Below are 18,199 nucleotides of genomic sequence, written 5' to 3'. Positions count from 1 at the left end.
CCCTCTGTGGGGCATGGAGGTCGTAGGTCGGATGAAGGAAGATAGTGTGGGCCTGTACTGATCCCACTTACTAGTTCCCCAACTGAGAGCCAAACAGACGTTGTCCAAGAAAAGGAAAATTAAAAACAATGACCCCTTAAAAATCCTCTCCATTCCACACATGTAGCTAGAATTGTCTCACAGCCACAACCTCTGCCAACTCTGAAGGGTGATAACTCTGAAGAAATCATGGAAGATGTCAGAACAAAACATAATCTCTGTCCAGGGGATCTCCAGGACGTCAGCACAGTCTGCTCTTTCTTCTAAATGAGAGACGACCAGATGGACGTATTTCAACAAGGACTGAATGGCTCAGCCAAGGCAGGTATTGGCTCTGAGTGTGAAATTCGAGGCCCTATAAGCTCTCCTCGGGTACAGGGCCAGAGAGTACCATATCTTGGGTGGCCAAAGATGTGCACCCTGCAAAACAAGGAAGGAGATAGTCGATCGAAAGAGTATTGGAGAATCCAATACCAAACCTCTGGATGTATTAAAGTCTTTCCCAACATCCGGGAATGGCAGTCGTCTCTCGATCCTTCCAATCTCTTAATATACAGTTCCTCATTTCTGGCAAAATGGCAGCCCTGCTGAAGGGGTTGTAAAGCAGCAAGAGTAAAGGTGTGGTGCTACTTCACCCATCTTGGGAACCTGCACATCCCAAAGGGTCAGGTTCTGCAAGAGATGAGCCGGAACCTCTACAACAATCTCCTTCTGTAAGGAATGACCAGCCTTATCCCACTCATGCTCAGTAGTCTCTGGGTCAGCCAGGACCCCCGCCCCCCACACCGGATAGTGCTCCAGTTGTGGACAAGGGCTCAAGATGGCAAAAAGGCAGGGGCAGTCGAGCATCAATGGCAGCATCCACAGACTCGTTAATGAGGGTCTGAAATTCAGCTGCAAACAGAGAGATGGACACTGATAGAGGAGTGGGTGTCACAGGTGAAGGAGGAACACTAAGTTCCAACCTAAGGTCTGAGGGACAATGATGTCTTCGGGAAGAGGCTGTATAGACACCTATGCCTGTTCCACTCTCATTTTTCTAGAGAGTGAACTAGAGCATCTCTTTGCTGCAGCATTGCATGGTCAACTCAAGAAAATAGGGCACACACACAGCTGTACATGGGAGCTATTACCTGGTGCCTAAATGGCGGGGAGGCTCCTATGTCAGCTCTGCCGGTCCTCCCTCACAGATGAGCTGCACCTCCAGGGTCCGGCAGGGAAACCTCTCTCCCAGGCCAATACCACTGCTCCTTGCAGTCGGAAGGGCCTGGCCCGTCCTCTGAGACAAAGAGTCAACAATGGGTGGGAGTGAAGGAGGGGTCTGCTCAATAGTCTGGCGCATTGTGGGCCCTGGTTACCCTCCACAATCAGCCAAAAATAGATATCCACATCTGGGGTAGGCCCTCCTCAGAAGGTGGGCCAATGGCAGGAAAAGACAGGTCTGCTATAGCGAGTCCCAAATGTCCACGGCTCCCCAATTCACCTGGTACCCACCCAGTTAAGCAAGCCCAAAGTGAACCGCTGGGGCCCTATGTTGCAGAGTGGCACCTGCACAAAGCGAGGTCGCTGTGTGCCCTATACTTACCTTCCCTCACACACCCAGGTCCAGCCTAGGCTGCACACAGAGGACAGAAAAAAAACAGGAAGAGTGTTGGTATGGGCTTGATTGATACCGGTGGGGGGAGTTGATGGGGGAGAGGGATAGCAGGCCATTTCGCTTTTTTTCTTTCCATGGTTTCCAGTTCTGAAGTGGGATGCCTCGTTAAGTAAGGACTGGGATAAGGAAGAGGGACAAAGAGATAATGCATCAGGGTGAAGATCAAGGCTGTTACCATATTACAGAACCCTTTAGCTTTCACGCATGTAACAATTCAAACTCTTCACAACGTGGCATTCAGGGGGCAGATCAGGAGAAAATCTTATAGATTTTTTTCTGGTTTAGGCTACATCTCATCATTCTTACACTTCATCATTTGAAGTTATACGATGGAGAAAGTTTGTCACTTCTTGCCAATGCAAAAAGCGTTCTTTCCTCTACTCTGTGGCAGCCCGCTCATGGGTCACCCGAGCGGGTCCCGCCAGGATCAACCAGCAGACTATGGAGCTCCAAGCACGCACGGACAGACCGCAGGGGGCACCCTGCTGACTCCGGATCACCGGGGTCTGACACACGTGTTGGGGGCACCCAGCTGACAGCAGCCTCGGCCGTGGGGGCACCCTGGCCGGGGCTGGAACACACGCCGTGGTCACACGGCACGCCAGACAAAATAAACCACAGACACAGAGGCCGCTTCCTGGGGCTCTGCTACACTGCCTCTCACGTGCCAGAAGAGCCCCTTTTATGAAGACGAGTCAAGACTGCGTCATGACTCGTTTCCTTAAAGGGGCAATGCACCCACAGTTATATGGGCACTACACAACATGGTCTAGTAAGGCTATTCATATTGGGCTGTTGGTAGCCAACTAGACTGCAGCTATTCTTCCGTGGAACCATGGCTCATGAAATCAGTGCTGTTCTTAAAGCCTCTATATCTCTTCTCGCCTGTTTCTCTTTTAGCAATTTCTAATGAGCACTGCATGTAGATGCCGTCGTGCTTCCCAGCTAGAGTATCTCACGCATTTCCAAAAACTGAAGCTCAGTTTGCAAGGCTTTTAAGTTTTTAGGGAATTTGTCTTTTTTCAAATGTTCCTTCCATGCTTTATCAACTAAATTGTTTTTTTTTCTCAGATAACCACCTTTCCCCACATGTGCTGCTTGACTGTGTTTTGTTCTACTTTGTATCGAGGGAAACACTACATCTGCTACCAATACTGTATTGTGAAAGCTTTTGGGTGTTAGTACCTGGCGAGGGAGGGGGTGGCAGGCTCCCAGCTAATGAGGAGGCTCAGAATGGGGGCATTACCAGATAGTATTCCTGCCGCCCTGAGCCTCCTCAGGGCCGGAGGTCACCATCTTCCCCACCGGGTTAAAGGTAAGTGTCCAACCCCCCCTTTTCCCTCAGATTGTTCTCCCTCTCCCTCACGCCTCAGTTACCTGCTTCATTCTGATCCTGACCAGGAGCAGATGTGCAGGGACCACTTCTGTCCCCTTGGCGTCCACTATTGATCTGCGACACGCCTCCATGGAAAAGGGAGAAGGGACTATGTGTAGTCCCATCTACTGCTCCATGGTGGCCATTTTTTGTTTTAATTCTTTTCAATTGTTTTAATGTACTCAATGGAAAGGGAAAAGGAACTACATGTTGTCCCTTTTCCAATTTCATGGTGGCCATTTTGTTTGCTTACATTTCTTTTTACTATTTTCAATGGCTGCTATGGAAACGTGGTTGTAGACCCTCCTGAGTGGAAGAAATTCCTTTGAACATGGTATTTGGCCGATGTTAGTTCTCAGTAGACATGCTCCCACACTTCTTTTGAATATTTTAAAACATGGGTTTTCACCCTAAGTAACCAAGGGTATTCCAGACGTGGACCCCTTGCTCACTCTACACAAAAAAACAAGAGAAAAGGGGACACCAGGTATGTCAACCACCAGTCACACCTGGTTAGCACCAATATATATAGGGGTACATAGAGGCCGGGGTTGGTATGCTTCTGAACGGTGAAATACAAGGTAACAAGACTAACACAAAATCAGGTGTCCGGGCCAACACCAGAATTCACTTAGGTAGAACATGAAAGGATTCAATTCATATCCTGTGAATTTTTTTTTACATTCAATGTATTGAAGTGATAAAAAAATCATTAATGAATTTAAAACATTTTCGTGTACCAAATGTAATATATCAAATACAAGAATAGTTATTGAACATACATCGAATCTATACAATAATTTTAAATATGATCAGCAACGTAAATGTACAAAAACAAAAAAGACAATGCACATACCTCAAGAAGAATTCTCATGCACCCATCACTCAATCTGCATATCCATACCAAACATTCACCTCATACAAATTTACATGAAAGAAAAGGAGGGATAGCTGTCAAAAAAATGAATCAAAAGTAAAGTTACAAATGTAAATTAAAAAAATGTAACTTAAACTAAACATAACACTCCAGAAAAGCAAGAACACAGTTAAATGCAAAGATTCATATGACTAGACAACCTAGTCAGTACCTGAAAACAATAGGTTACCATTACAAAATGTTTACAAGAAAAACCCAACATGTTTCTTTCCATATCCAACATCAATTATAGTTAAGTGGAAATTTATTAGGGGTCAGGTGACATGGGGATCTTCAATTGGTAGCAGAGCTTGACATTTGTTGTACATGATTATCAAGTACCATGGATTTCACCTGAAGTATAACAGAAGCATACATTACTAAACCAGAATTATTGGCCGATAAAGTCTGCAAAACATGACACTACTGGTAAATCCTGGGCAGGGAGGTCATAAGACCATGATAAAGGATTAATCACACTGACCCTACAGACAATTCATTATTCTGACTGGGTGAGACAGGAGTAATATAAATGCCTTCTAGTGCTGTGGTCATATAATTCAAACCACAGTGAATCCGCAAGAGCGGAGCGCTCGAAAAAACACAGCGCTTATTACAATTACATAGAGCAGATGGAAAATCCCATGAATAGCTCAAGCAGGAGACTAATTAAGGAGAGAGGTATGTGTATAAGAAAAGGGATTCCAGAGTTACACACACCATATGAGGAAAGCTAAACATGTTTCCCATAAATTCTGCACTTAATACTCTCTAACGTCTATCCAAATGCGAAACATTTCATAAACATAGAATAAAGTGTCCACAGATCAAGTACTGATCAAGTACTCACACTTGACAATCAGCACGTTAACCTGAAATGTCACAGTAGTTAGTTCTTAATAACTTCAGGGTCGCAAGTAGCACAAACAGATTGTGTCTGCATCACCGGTCGTTGATCCTTATCAATGTCAGGTGCAAACTACAACGTTAACACAGACAATATAACTCGGTCAGTACCCACGTGAATAAACCACGTTAAATCAAGCAAGCTGTCTCTTCAAAATAAAACGATAAATGCCAAGGACAACTTACTCGATAAAGAGTTAGGCTGGCCGGTCGGGCAAGGAATCTCAATAATCCTCACATTGTAGAAAACTCCAAATGTTTCTCACAACGGTACACCAGGTATCCGTAGTATCATCAGTAGTCTGAAAAAAACACACAACACGATACGATGGCGGGTATACTGAGATTCTAGAACTCGTAACAAGTACACCATTGGAAAGTTCTTATATTATGGCGCAAACGCAGCAATAATCAATTCACAAACACCATTCCGCTGTTGCCTACACCTTACGTGCAGACTATCAGCATCGGGTCGTACGATAGTGTAGTTAACAGTGGTTCTACAGCTCCAACCAGACAGACACTAAAATTGTTTGTTTGGTATTGGAGCTCTACCGTACCTTCCATATGCGGCTCTCATGACAAACAATCGTTACTGATCACTAATCTACAGTATCGTAGTCCCCTAATAAACACTGCCATGATGTCATTATTACCTGGTTTTTGTTAAGGATGCCCGTCTCCCACGCAAATCTGTGTCGATCTGTAAAATTAGAAGAGGGTCTGCACAGCCAGTTTAAATACAGTCACCACCTTGAATAGAACAGACTAGCCCAGTCATATGGATCCTGGGGCGGCCATTTTGAAGTGTCTGATCACAGTCACAACTCATTGCAAGACATATAACAATCTCACACAAGTCACAATAGATCACATGGAGCAGGCACAACTCTATCAAATATAAGCTTAACATTAGGGCATCATGATGAAGCCTTTATTTAAACATAGTGCAATCATAGGCATACAGTTGTTTGTTCCATCATAACCCACCTATCAATTTTCTGTATCGATGGTCGCTATGGAATCCAGTCAATTTTTTCATTCAACTCCGTCAAGTGACTTTTGGTGAGAAATATCAATCTCATTTCCTCTCTCACTAGGGTTTTTTTTTATCAGTGTTTGTATTATTGGAAGTGCAGACTTTTTTCAAAATAGACCATTTCAAGTCCTCACTGTCATGGTTATCAGATACAGTGTCCAACCATGGGAGCTGTCATAACCTTGTTTCTGATACAGCTCTTGTGTTCAGTGATTCGGATTTTGATTTTTCGTTCGGTTTTACCAATATACACTTTTAAACATGGACACCAAATCACATAGACAACACCACTCGTATTGCAGTTGGTAAAAGTTCCTTGTTGCCAAGGTCTAGTGAGGCCAATATCAACACACAAACTTCTTTGAGTTGATAAGCAACATTTGCACATGCCACAAGGTGCATGACCACCGAGTTTACTCAAACCCCATTGCTCCGTGATGGAGAGTTGTGCATTAGGTATATTGGAAATGTCATTTCGAGTCACCATTTCATTCAAATTTCTACCTCGTTTAAAGGCACATCTTGGAATTGGGATGGAGTATTTCCCTTTTAAAAGGATATGCCAGTTTTTCTTTATGATCCTGACGATTTTGTTAGAATGAGGATTGTAGGTGCTCACGAATACCAATCCATCTGGATCTTGCGAGGGCAATTTTTTCTTGTACTCCAACAATGCACTGCGATGGTTGTTGGTAGCCCTCTTCAAATACTGTTTAACAATTTTCTTAGGATATCCTCTGTGAAACAGATTGTTGCTCAAAATGTTGGCTTCATCGAGGAACACCTTTCTATCAGTGCTGTTCCTTTTTAACCTGAGAAATTGTCCAAAGGACAGGTTATCTCTTAGTGTCTTAGGATGAAAACTATCATATCTCAGCAACACGTTCTTGTCTGTCAATTTGTGAAATGGTTTTATTTCTAACATGTTGGTGTCCATGTTGGCCAAGACGGTTAGGTCTAAGAAATCAATCTTGCTCACTGTGCCTTAGAGAGGCTCAGCTTCACCTCACTCAGGAGACCCAACAAGGCTGAAACACGTATCTGGGGTTGCTGATGGTGCTCTTGTTCAGAGACGATTTGCCTAGCATTTCAGTGCTGGACTGCCCTTGTTGGTGGGACAAATACTGATATGCAAATTGATATTTCTCTTCTGTGCAGGGTGCAGTGAGTGAAAACGTGGTTTTAGACTCTCCAGAGTGGAAGACATTTCATAGAACAGCGTATTTGACCCATGTTTGTTCTCAGTAGAGGGGCTCCCACACATCTTTTGCCTTTTTATAAAAGTCAATAGTTTGTAACAATCTAAATGTATACTGGAACATGGTGCTTTGTCTATGTTTCCTCTTGACAGAAGTAAAAGTGAGATGTGTGAATCCACTGAATTACTGCCCAAATCAGTTACTGTTGCCACCACTCGGTCCTGTGACACTTACCATGGGATTCCCGAGTGGTGATATGGTGGCACTGGACCCCATGAGGACCAGCGCTACCATGAGGATTTTGGTGGACTTACTGTGAGCAGAATTTCTGCTGCAGCACATCTGCTGATTTTTGGCGTTGAAGTGAAGGGTTCATCTCCAGCATCATGCATCATGCTGGAGGTAAATCCTCCTCTTCAAGGCAAGACTCGTAGTTTGGCAGTGGGGTAAATTTGCTGGTACTTTCGCCACCACCAATGGCTGTAATGGAAATACCTTGACCCCTTTTTTTAATGCACCACCAAACTTGTAATGAAGCCCTGGAGCACATCAGGACATGCTTGAAACATCTCTGAGATGCCCTTGAGCAAATACATGTGAATTACATGTGCACGCGTGCATCTTAGAGAGGCTGCGAGCATCTCCAGGTGAAAAAGACACTAAGATACATGTTGTTTCTAAAAGGGCATACTATTTAATACACCGCACATTAACATGATAACTTTATTAGCGCTTGTTTGGCATACCCTGTTCTGTGCATTATTTAGAAATATTTAAACACCTTACTATGATCACACGTGCGAGCAGCCGTGTCATAGCAACATTTCAGTATATACTGGGCTCTTTTTTGGGTAAGTGCCTTTAGTTACAAACATCCATGCGAGCTGTGAATCTATGATAACACATCTTCATTGTACATTTGAAAAGTATATATATCTGTCCACCCAGCATTTTCAAGATAGATGACATTAAGGGACAATTTAAATGGCATCCCTCTGAGATAGAAAAGGGGGTCCTTTCACATCCATGTGTACTACGAATGAATCAATCTACTAGAAAATACAATCTGAAATGAAATCCTAAAGAATTGTCGATTGGCAACATGTGCAGAGGCCTGGAGATGACGTCCTACTGTAATCCCATTTAATAGCCATACTGATCTGATATCACACCTAAAGAGGGGACAAGGGAAGCATTGCATGACCGGTGTCACTCTATCAGCAGGATAGGCTACAGGCAAAATAAAAATGCCTGAAGTAGGAGAACCTGTTGGGTTTCTTCGTTAAAAGTGAGCACCACATGTCAAAGTATAAATGCCTTCCTTTGCTGCCACCAAGAAGAGAGCCGAGCTTATTGACTTGGAGGGCAGCCCATGATGCACTTTCCCATCAGCCAGAGACTTGAATATCAGAATGATATGCTGTAAAAGGGTATTTGTTTGCTCTATCACTCAGGCAGATGATCTTTGACATAGCTAACAAAAGAGAGGAAATTAAGTTAGTATTAAGGATGGGCTGTTGTGATAGATAAAGAGTGACTATGGAAGGAATGTTTATGTTGTAATGTTAAAGGTTTTTTTTACATTGTTTGACTCTGAAACCAATAAAATATGTAAAGGAAAAAATATCTAACAAAATAGAAACGAATCATTAGCAACCTGGGGGGTCCGAAAATCCATCATCTTGCATGAGCCACACTTTCTGAGCAAGCTGCTGTCTGCTCCCACACTCCTTGCTCACCCAATCCTCACTCTTGGCTCCTTCCCCGTAGACCCTCAGCGCCTGCTCCCAACAATTATCATGTACACACTTTTCAGCTTCCTCACCTGCCTTCAGCAGCCTTTGCCATCTACATGGTCGCCATTTTGTTGACTTTATTTTCTTCTTTTGGACAGCAGAAAATGCTTGCACTCGTCATGAAAGTCATTTCTTTTGCCCAAAAACACTGTTAGCACCCTGTGCAATTTACCAGAGTGCCTGGGTGGACTGGAAACTAGAAGAGGCCATGGAAATAATTACTGGGAATGAAAAGAGGCCCTGGAAATAATTTCCAAAGTGTCTCCATATCACACATTTTCAGCAAGCCCAACCCTTTTCCTACGAGAACATTTTGAAATACCAACCAAAAGAGGCACAGAGTGCAGAGGCCTACTGAGCAATCTCCAGAGTTCCCTAAGGCCAATTCACCCCTGCCAGAATTAATGGTGTTATTGGCAGCCTTGCCAGACCATACAAGCTGGTAATGGCGCTAACAGGCACTCACTACACTCATACCTGTCAACTCTGGAAAGCAGGTAATTACTGGCTGGTGCAGCCTGTCACCGCTGCTTTTATCCCCTTAATGGGACATTTTTAGATTGCATTTTTTTCTACATTTGCATGTGCTTCGCACATTTGATTACATGCTACTTGTAAGGGACTCCATTGGGAAAAGTTTGTGGTAATATATATCTACACTATTTAGTGCATACCAGGACTTTCACCCTGTCAGAGAGAAACGTGTAAACTGACAGGTCAGCCCACAGACTGCACTGTGCTCTCCATCAGATGGCTTCTGCTGGTTGGAGTGGTACTGCCTATTTACGCTGGGGCCTGGAGGCTCTTCCTGCAAAACACAGCGTTACCAACTATATTGCGTAATGGCTCCTTACCTGGTGGCAAGTCATGAAATAGACCTGGACTAATGTTGCCTGTGAGCTCGGGGGACCTGATTCAATGTCAGCTTTCAGTGAAATATGCCAATACACCTCTATACACGGGGGAAGCTAGAACAGGGTCAATTGCTCAAATATACACAAAAGCAACACAAAACAATTCTTCCAGAGGTCGCCGATAGGTAAACAATATGGTTACTGAAAGGGAATAGAACACCAAAGATTCTGATCAATGTGTTCGTATATGTAATTTATGTTGCATCCATGATTGCGTTAGAACTTCCAGTGTGCAAGTGCTATGATTCACAAGAGGCTTGTGGTTGTCAATCAGTACAACTCCAATATGTAATTGTTCTGATACTTGATCACTTTATAGCTTATCTTCACTAGAACTCCCCACAAGTAACCATTTCTGTCCAGATAATCCGTCAATCTCTTTAGGGTTTATCTAGAACACAGCCTTCAGTCTGTCACTCTCATTGGAGTTTGACTTGACCACAGCTACTGATGAACATTTATTCTCATTCCTTTTGTCGTTTATCTTGACTACAATTACAAGTATGCTTTCATTCTTGTATTCAATTGCCCTGTAGTTTTTCTTCACTACACCTCTCAGTATACAATCATTTTTGATCTCTTGTCTGCTCCCGACCCTGTTTTATAAATAAGATCATTTTAACTTGGAACAGTTAAACGTTCCAAGTTATAGCCGTCCTCCCCAACAAGGGATATTGTATGCTTGTTACACGCCTCCCACAAAGGGCTCTCGAAAGCTTTCCTTTCTCAGCTCCCATGACTCTCCTTTTTTCCCTCAGTTCTTGTACTCAGAGTGTTTGGCCCACTCCAGCTTTTGGTGTTCCTTCCTCTTGTCACTCCTCTGGGCACTTCTTATCCTCTTGGGCTCATAGTTTCCGCTTCTGTCAGTTGGCCTCTTAACCAAGGACCTCTTCTGTTGTACAGAGGAGCTTGTTCTTTTGCCCGTGGGGTTTGATGACTCTGATGCTATATCAGCTTAGTTTGTTAGACTTCTCTTACTTCTGGTACTCATGCAGCTGGTGTTTTTGACTCCCTCATCCTCCACAAGCTGGATTTGTCACGGCCGGCTTCTCTCTGTGGACTTGCACCAGACCTCAAGTTCATGCACACAGCGTCTCAAGAGTTCTGTTGTCAGACATCAACAGACTTTGAAACTTTCTTTGTTGTTGCCATTCACATTTTATTTACAATAATAACATGAGGACATTACATAAGCACAATAAAGAGAATTCTAACAATTAATTGTTCCTTTTCTTTACAAACAATCTTCCAAAGAATAACAAGTATTGCTAACAAATAATCTCTTAGTTCCTAGGAACTCTGCATAATAACTCAAATTGTGGTACTTAAACCTACATGCTCAACAAGGATTACAAATTGACTTCTAAATGAATGCAAACAATGATAAGTACTGAAGTTTGTGGAGTGTTCCTCGGTAATCATTATGGCTAACATAATTAATGAATGGGCCCCATTCTTCCAAATGTTTTGGTATCTCACCTTTATAAGCAGCCTCAATTTTGCTCATTGCCACCACAAACCATATTCTTGCCCTGCATTCTCATATATCCGGGGCACGTGGGGCTTTCCAATTACGGCTTTTGCAACTTGTGCTGAAACTAAAAAGTGAGTTATTAAGTTTGAGGATAATGTTCGCAATTTGTATCGCCCCTCTTGATCCTTGTTCCCTAAAAATACTACCAAGGGGTTAATACTATCAACAAGCTACTCAATGTCTGTCATTCTCTTAATTTGTGCAAGTACGTAATGTTTTGGGGCTTGTCTGTCCCCTGACTATTCAAGAAAGGAGTGAATTGCACTGCACCTGAGTTACTTCCTAGATCCGGTACACCCAAGCCACCTCATTCTTTAGCCACCAACAATGTATGTCTAGAAACCCTGGGGAGTAGCTCGGCCCAGATACATTTAAATATCTGTGTTTGAATATCATGTGTTTGGCCTTTCTTTTTCCTGCATTGGTCCTCCTACAACCGGCCCCGAGCCCACACGACCATGTGGAGCTGCCTTGATTCCCGGATCGTCCGGGTCTCTACATCATGGCCGCCGAGATTCACTCCCTTCCTGGAATGCCTTGTAGCCCCAGGAAGTTTGCTTTATTGGCTGCTGAAATGAAGGAAATTGCCCCAGGCCCGGGAACTGGCAGGTGAAGCCAGCCCACTTCTAAGGGCCACCTATAAGGACCTGGGATCGACCCTGCTTGGGCCTGTCCAGGCTCTGGAGGGACCTCTTCTTCTCACCAGCAACCGGATCTTCATCATTCCTTGTTCTGCACTTGCAACATCTGAATGTCACAAGGCCTAGTAAGATTACATGCTTTGTCTCCTTGTTACCCCACCCCCCTGCCTTGTTGTGCCTCAAAACTCTTGTGTATAGGGACATTATAAATAACCAATAAAATAAATCATGTATCACCTTTTTTTGAAATCAGAATTGGAAGTCTGTCGAATATGTATAAAAGCTTTGCTAACGAGGTCATTTAAATGGCTGTTATCCTCCCCAGCAACGAAATGTCTGTTTTCTCTCATCTCGTTAAATCTGATTTAATGGTAGATATTATTTTAGGAATATTATTAGAGTGTAGCTGATCATAATCCGGCATGAGGTGGACCCCCAAGTATTGCAAACTGTCCTCAATCCATTGGAAGGCACTTACTGTACTAGGGCACTGAGAAACATTAAGGATAATGGACTTTGCTAAATGAATCTTAAACCTGGAGGACTAGCGGAATGAATCCAATAGGGAAACCGTATGGGGCAATGTGGTCTGAGACAGGTATGGTATCAAGAGAGATGACACAGATAACAGAGGTGTAGCTCTAACAAAACCTTATTAGTAATCAGGATGGTGTAACACCTAGCTTTCCCTATACTATAATTGGATTTTCCCTGCCTAAGGAACGTCTATATATACAAGTTCAAAATAAAAATCTGTCTGTGTCAAAACCTATGCATGGCTTCACAACTATAAATAAACATGGTGTGTGAATCTTGTCAATAAAACTATAAGTGTATAAAAGTGAAGGCCAGTCTGTTCTCAGCTTGAGTTCTTCTTGGGTTCCATATTCACAACTACAATAGGGGTGGATTTAAATAATGTTAAACAAAGTTCTGCAATTACCTTCTCTGAGTTCAAATGGGCCCCAGTTCACACAGTAAAGAGGTCCTGGGACTCCCTTTCCCATACAGCGTTCTCCTGTTGGTTGAATCTCAGGATTCCCTTCCTCAAGACTTCAACATAGCACTCACGCTGGTTTGCTCTGCTCAAAGTTCAAAAGAAAACACCAGGTCCGTTTGGCCCACCTTCTGGTTCGCTTCACAAATTGTTTCACAGTTTTTTATAGCTTGTTCTCCATTAGGTTTTTCTGGTCTAAGCGCAGTTGCCAGACCAAACAGTCCAACCATCACAGGTCATGCAACCAGTAACCCTATACTTTGCCTTGGCTTGATGTCTGTAAAGTTCATAATAGGAGACTTCCTGGTCTAAGGACAGTTGTCAGACCACACATTCCACCCATCACAGGACGTGCAACCATAATTTGATTCCCTGCTATTCCTATTTGCTGAACATTTTTGGAGGATCAAACTCTACACGCGAAGGGCTGCACCATGGATAAATAAAATAAAAGTGGGTACAATGGGCACCCCGGACAGGTCCTTCTAGATATACAGAGTTGGACAGAAATCATACCATTCAATTGATTTCTTGAGGTTGGATGATCAAAATGAGCTAGCACCATTTTAGTAAATACAGGCCCAAATACAAACCCCTGCAACACGTCAGAAAGATAGGTCCAATCTTTTCCATCGAATGCTTTCTCAGCATCAACCAACAATACTGCTAATTCTTGATTCCACTATGTTGCCAATTCGATCACATCAATGGCCTGCTGAATATTATCCTGGGCTTGTCGCCCCGGTTAAACCCTGTTTGATCCTTCTGGATGATCCCAGGAAGAATTCCCACCAGTTGGATAGTCAGGATCTGCAGTAAATCTGGGCGTCATAGTTAAGTAATACAATTGGCCTATGAAAGGCACTATTTGTGACATCCTTTACTGGCTTTCCCAGCACAGTCAACAAAGAGTCTCCCAATGGATGTGACTGCCCCACTTCTGTAAAACTATTGAACAGAGTGACTAGTTGCAGAATTAATATCTCTGAGAACTTCTTATAGAAGAGAGATGAAAACCATCTGGGCCCAGAGCTTTGTCATTAGAAAGGGAACGAATCACCTGAGAAAGCTTAACTGCCGTGAATGGGTTTTCCAATCTCGTTTTGTCTGCCTCTGAGATCCTGGGAGATGTAAAAATCCCTTTGAGCAGCGCCATCTCAGTTTTCTGGCCCAAACAGATCTGAGTAATATAAGGATAAGACATTTATTTTAGCCGATTTGTCTTCATGTAATTGTCCCCGGGCATCCATAAGCTGTGCTATTGTGTTACTTGCTCTCTGCGCCCTTTGTTTATATGTCAACATTTGAGAGGCCTTATTGAGGTACTAAAATAAAACAGTTTGGTCTTTAACATTTTGGGTGAGATATTCGCTTCCCATAGGCCTTGCATTTTGGCCCTAGTTACTGTATATGTCCTACGTGAACCATCCCTTTTATATTGCATATCCAACTCCTGCGCCCTTTTTTCCATTTACAATCTTTTTGCCACTAACAAGCGTTTTCTTGCCACCGCTAAACTAATGAGTCCCCTCTGCAACGTAGGCTTACATGCCTCCCAAACAGTGCCAATGGAGATGCCCTCTGTCACATTTTTTTGAAAATATAAGGAGAATCATTCAGAAATGGAGGTACCATAGGCCATATCTGCTAAAAGTGAATATTTCATTCTCCACAGGGAAGAGTTCCTCATGCGTGAGTGAAATGTGTCTAACTGAATGGCTATGGGGGCATGATCAGAGACAACTGCCATTTTGATAGTGGTGGCTGTGATAGACAGCATGAGCGCTCTGGAAATTAAAAAGGAATCTATCCGAGAAAAGCTATGGTGCACATGGGAGAAGTTTGTCTAGTCCCTATCCTATCCTGGGGGTGTTGATGCCTCCATATAACTATTAATTGCAAATCGGTCATCGGCCATTTTGTTGAAACTGATCTGGTCAAGTCTGCTCAAGCAGCAAGCCCTGATCTATCCATCCGGTTATCTAATACCACATTAAAATCTTCTGCCACTACCAGATCTACCTTCTGAAATTGAGCAATACAAGGAAATACCCAGGCATAAATTCTTCTGGATTTTTATTCGGGCCACATAAAAAAAAGCTGGTAAAATCCATTTCACTCAGCCAGATCTGAATACCCAGGAATCTCCCTTGGTTATATTTATCACCCCACCTTATTAAAATTCAAGATTTGATTACTCAATATCCCGACTCCCGCTCTCTTATTTGATGGTGAAGCAAAATATTGATGTGGGAAACATTTAGAACACAATCACAGCCAATTTTCCCTCAGGAGGTGTCTATCCTGGAGGACCCTATATCAGCTTTCAGCTCCACTAATTTAGCTAACACGCTTTTCCGCATCCTAGGCCTTGTGCGGTCAATGATATAATCAGGAGATAACCCAAAGTGAGGTTTATTTTGACAACAACATGGTTAGTACCAAAACCATCAACAAGGCAACAAGACAGAATTAGCAGTTTCAACAAACATTCACAAGCCACCAATGTACAGTTGTTGTAAAATGGCCAAGCATTATAAAAGCACAGGCTATAATGGAAATAATGGTTTAATAATTTACATAATTTCCGTGAGTGCAACATGGTTCTTACATCTCCCTGGCACCAGAAAACCAACAAGTGTCCAAACATTAGAGCTCAAACACAAACACATAACATTGGAATACTGGTTAAGATATGATTGAGAAGTGAGATGAAAGAAAGAAATACGTGATGAAATAACCAACAAATGTTTCCTGTGAGATTTCATTGGAGCAAATTACTAAATAAGTTTATCAAAGCCCACTGGGTCAGGCACGTGTCTATCAAAAGAAAGGGCCTCATTATGGTTTTGGTGGTAACTCAGCCGTAAATCTGTGGAATTACTGCCACACTCGCTTCCCGTTGCACCACTCTGTTCCGTGGACTTACCACAGGAGTATTAGCATCCCGGGGAAAATCTCCATTTTTGGTGTTTTCATAGTTTTACCCTGAGCAGTATTTCCGCTCAGGTAAACCACCCAATTTCTGGCATTAAAATGGAAGATTTACCCGCAGTATCTTGATGAAGGTATATCCTCCACTTTAAGGCCAAAACAAGAGTTTGGTGGTGTGGTAAATGCAGCACCGATTCCGTTACCACCCAGGAATCAGCAGTAACAGATTACTGCTCAGCAAAGTTAAGAACATTCTGCAAAAAATAGCCAGCTTGGAGAAAACAGTTTGCATATCATTTGCTATCAGGAATTTCAACACATGATTTAATGTTAACTGCTTATAGTCAGAAAACATGTCCCAGTAAAATGCTCATAATGAGAACATTTGTGCACACTGTCAGGCAAAGAGACATTGCATTCATATAATCTAGCTAACTCTTTAAATGATTTTGACTTATCTGACCTAGTTATGTTTTTATGATCCAGTGCTGAAGACGTATTCACAGTATTTCTGAAATCTTGAAACCCCACACATAGAAGGTTTGAACTTTGTAAAACAATATTAGCACCCTGGGTGGGGGTGATGACCAATCAGGAGCCTCAGGACGCTGGCTGTTCTGTATGGCACACGCTTGCGTTCCGAGCAGCCTGGGCAGCCAGTGCCCCCTCTTCCCTTATTTTATTTAATTTATTATTGAGCATTTGTTAGGTGCCTATACAACAAAATGGTTTTTCCAGATGCCACAAGACAGAATGGGGAGGGAACAAGGGGGGCAAATAACAATGGCAAAGAAACAGTGAATATACAATCGTGGTTCTACTAGGCCTTGTGACATTCGGACGTTTAAGTGCAGTGAAGAGAAGTGCACTTTGCTCTGGCCTTTAACTTGGGAAGGGCAGTTACCGACAGGGTTGGCCTGCCATCTCAGGGCATAGCCCCTCGTTATTATTATTTGCTACTTCATGATGAAAGATTTTCTTTTCCCTCTTCCTTTTTTGTCAAAGTTTGTTGATGTTCCACACACCTCAGCAATGTTCCTTACATCTTTTTCTAATTGTTCAAACCTTTCATCTGACCAAAGCTTTTCTAGTTCCTTGCAATATTCTACTACAATTACCTCTGCAGTTACTATGTCGATATGTAGACATTGGGGGTCATTACGACCAAAGCGGTAAGTACGCCAACTTTACCACCATGGTGGATGGCGGATTTACCGCCCCATTCCAAGGTGAGTGGGGCGGTAAATCCCCATTTTACCCTTCCCCATTCCCATTTTTGCCCCATAGGGCATAATGGGAGTGGGGAAGGCGCTAATTACGCCACCGTAAATTACGGTGGCATAATTAGCACCAAGGCGGTTTAGCGCCATGGATTTTAACGGCTGCTAAAAGCAGCCGTTAAAATCGGAATCAGGCGTTAAGGGTTAACGACGGCGTTAACCCTTAACGCCTGAGTTGTAATGAGGCCCATTGTGTGCTCAGTTTGCTGTGTTTTGTGCCAAAAACATCATAGAAAATTAAACTCTAAAGTTTAATTGGTGTTCAGAGCCCCTGTGCTTCAGAAGTGCTGTTGCATTTTCATTAGGAACACACCGAGCGGCTATTCAGTTCAAAGCATTGCAAATTGGCACAATGTTTTGCTTCACTGAATCTGATGCCCTTATGTGACTATCCCATCTAGTATTCAATTATTTGTTTTTAATGTCAGTGCTGCTTCCTGTAGGTCATTCTCCTGTTGTAGTTCCTGCAGAACTTTCATGCAAGTCAGACTACTTGCACAGGAAGTGTGCAGTTTCTCAAGTGCACCAAAAGCGAGCTCGAAGTCCAGCAATGCTGAGTGACATAGTGATTGCCACTCATATCCCTAACCACAGATTAAGGAAACATCAAGTTACATTGACTCTAATGTTGATGAGAATAGTTTGTAAAAGTCTGATGATCTTGCTCTAGGGAGTTCTTTATGTTTATTAGCACATAGAGATTGGTATTGACCTCGTTTTAGCCAATAAGAGTGTTTAGAGTTTGGCCAATAATTATTGATATTTACTTAATTGAAAGGGAGAGCTAAAACATGCGGGGACACTTTCATTAGCAGTAGAAATCCGAAGGTTCTATTGCTATTAGTACTCTTGGAGCGTTTTCGGGGGTACTGATGGCAATAGAATCTCGTTCTGAGCTTGGTTTTGTGTCGGCATCTGCGTTTAAATGCAGAGCCGACATGCAATGGCCGCCAGCTGTCACGAGTCGGAATG

Source organism: Ambystoma mexicanum, chromosome 6q, assembly GCF_040938575.1.
Source record: "Ambystoma mexicanum isolate Mex_15411 chromosome 6q, UKY_AmexF1_1, whole genome shotgun sequence".
NCBI classification, from domain to species: domain Eukaryota; kingdom Metazoa; phylum Chordata; class Amphibia; order Caudata; family Ambystomatidae; genus Ambystoma; species Ambystoma mexicanum.
Note: the sequence above shows the minus strand (reverse complement) of the source record.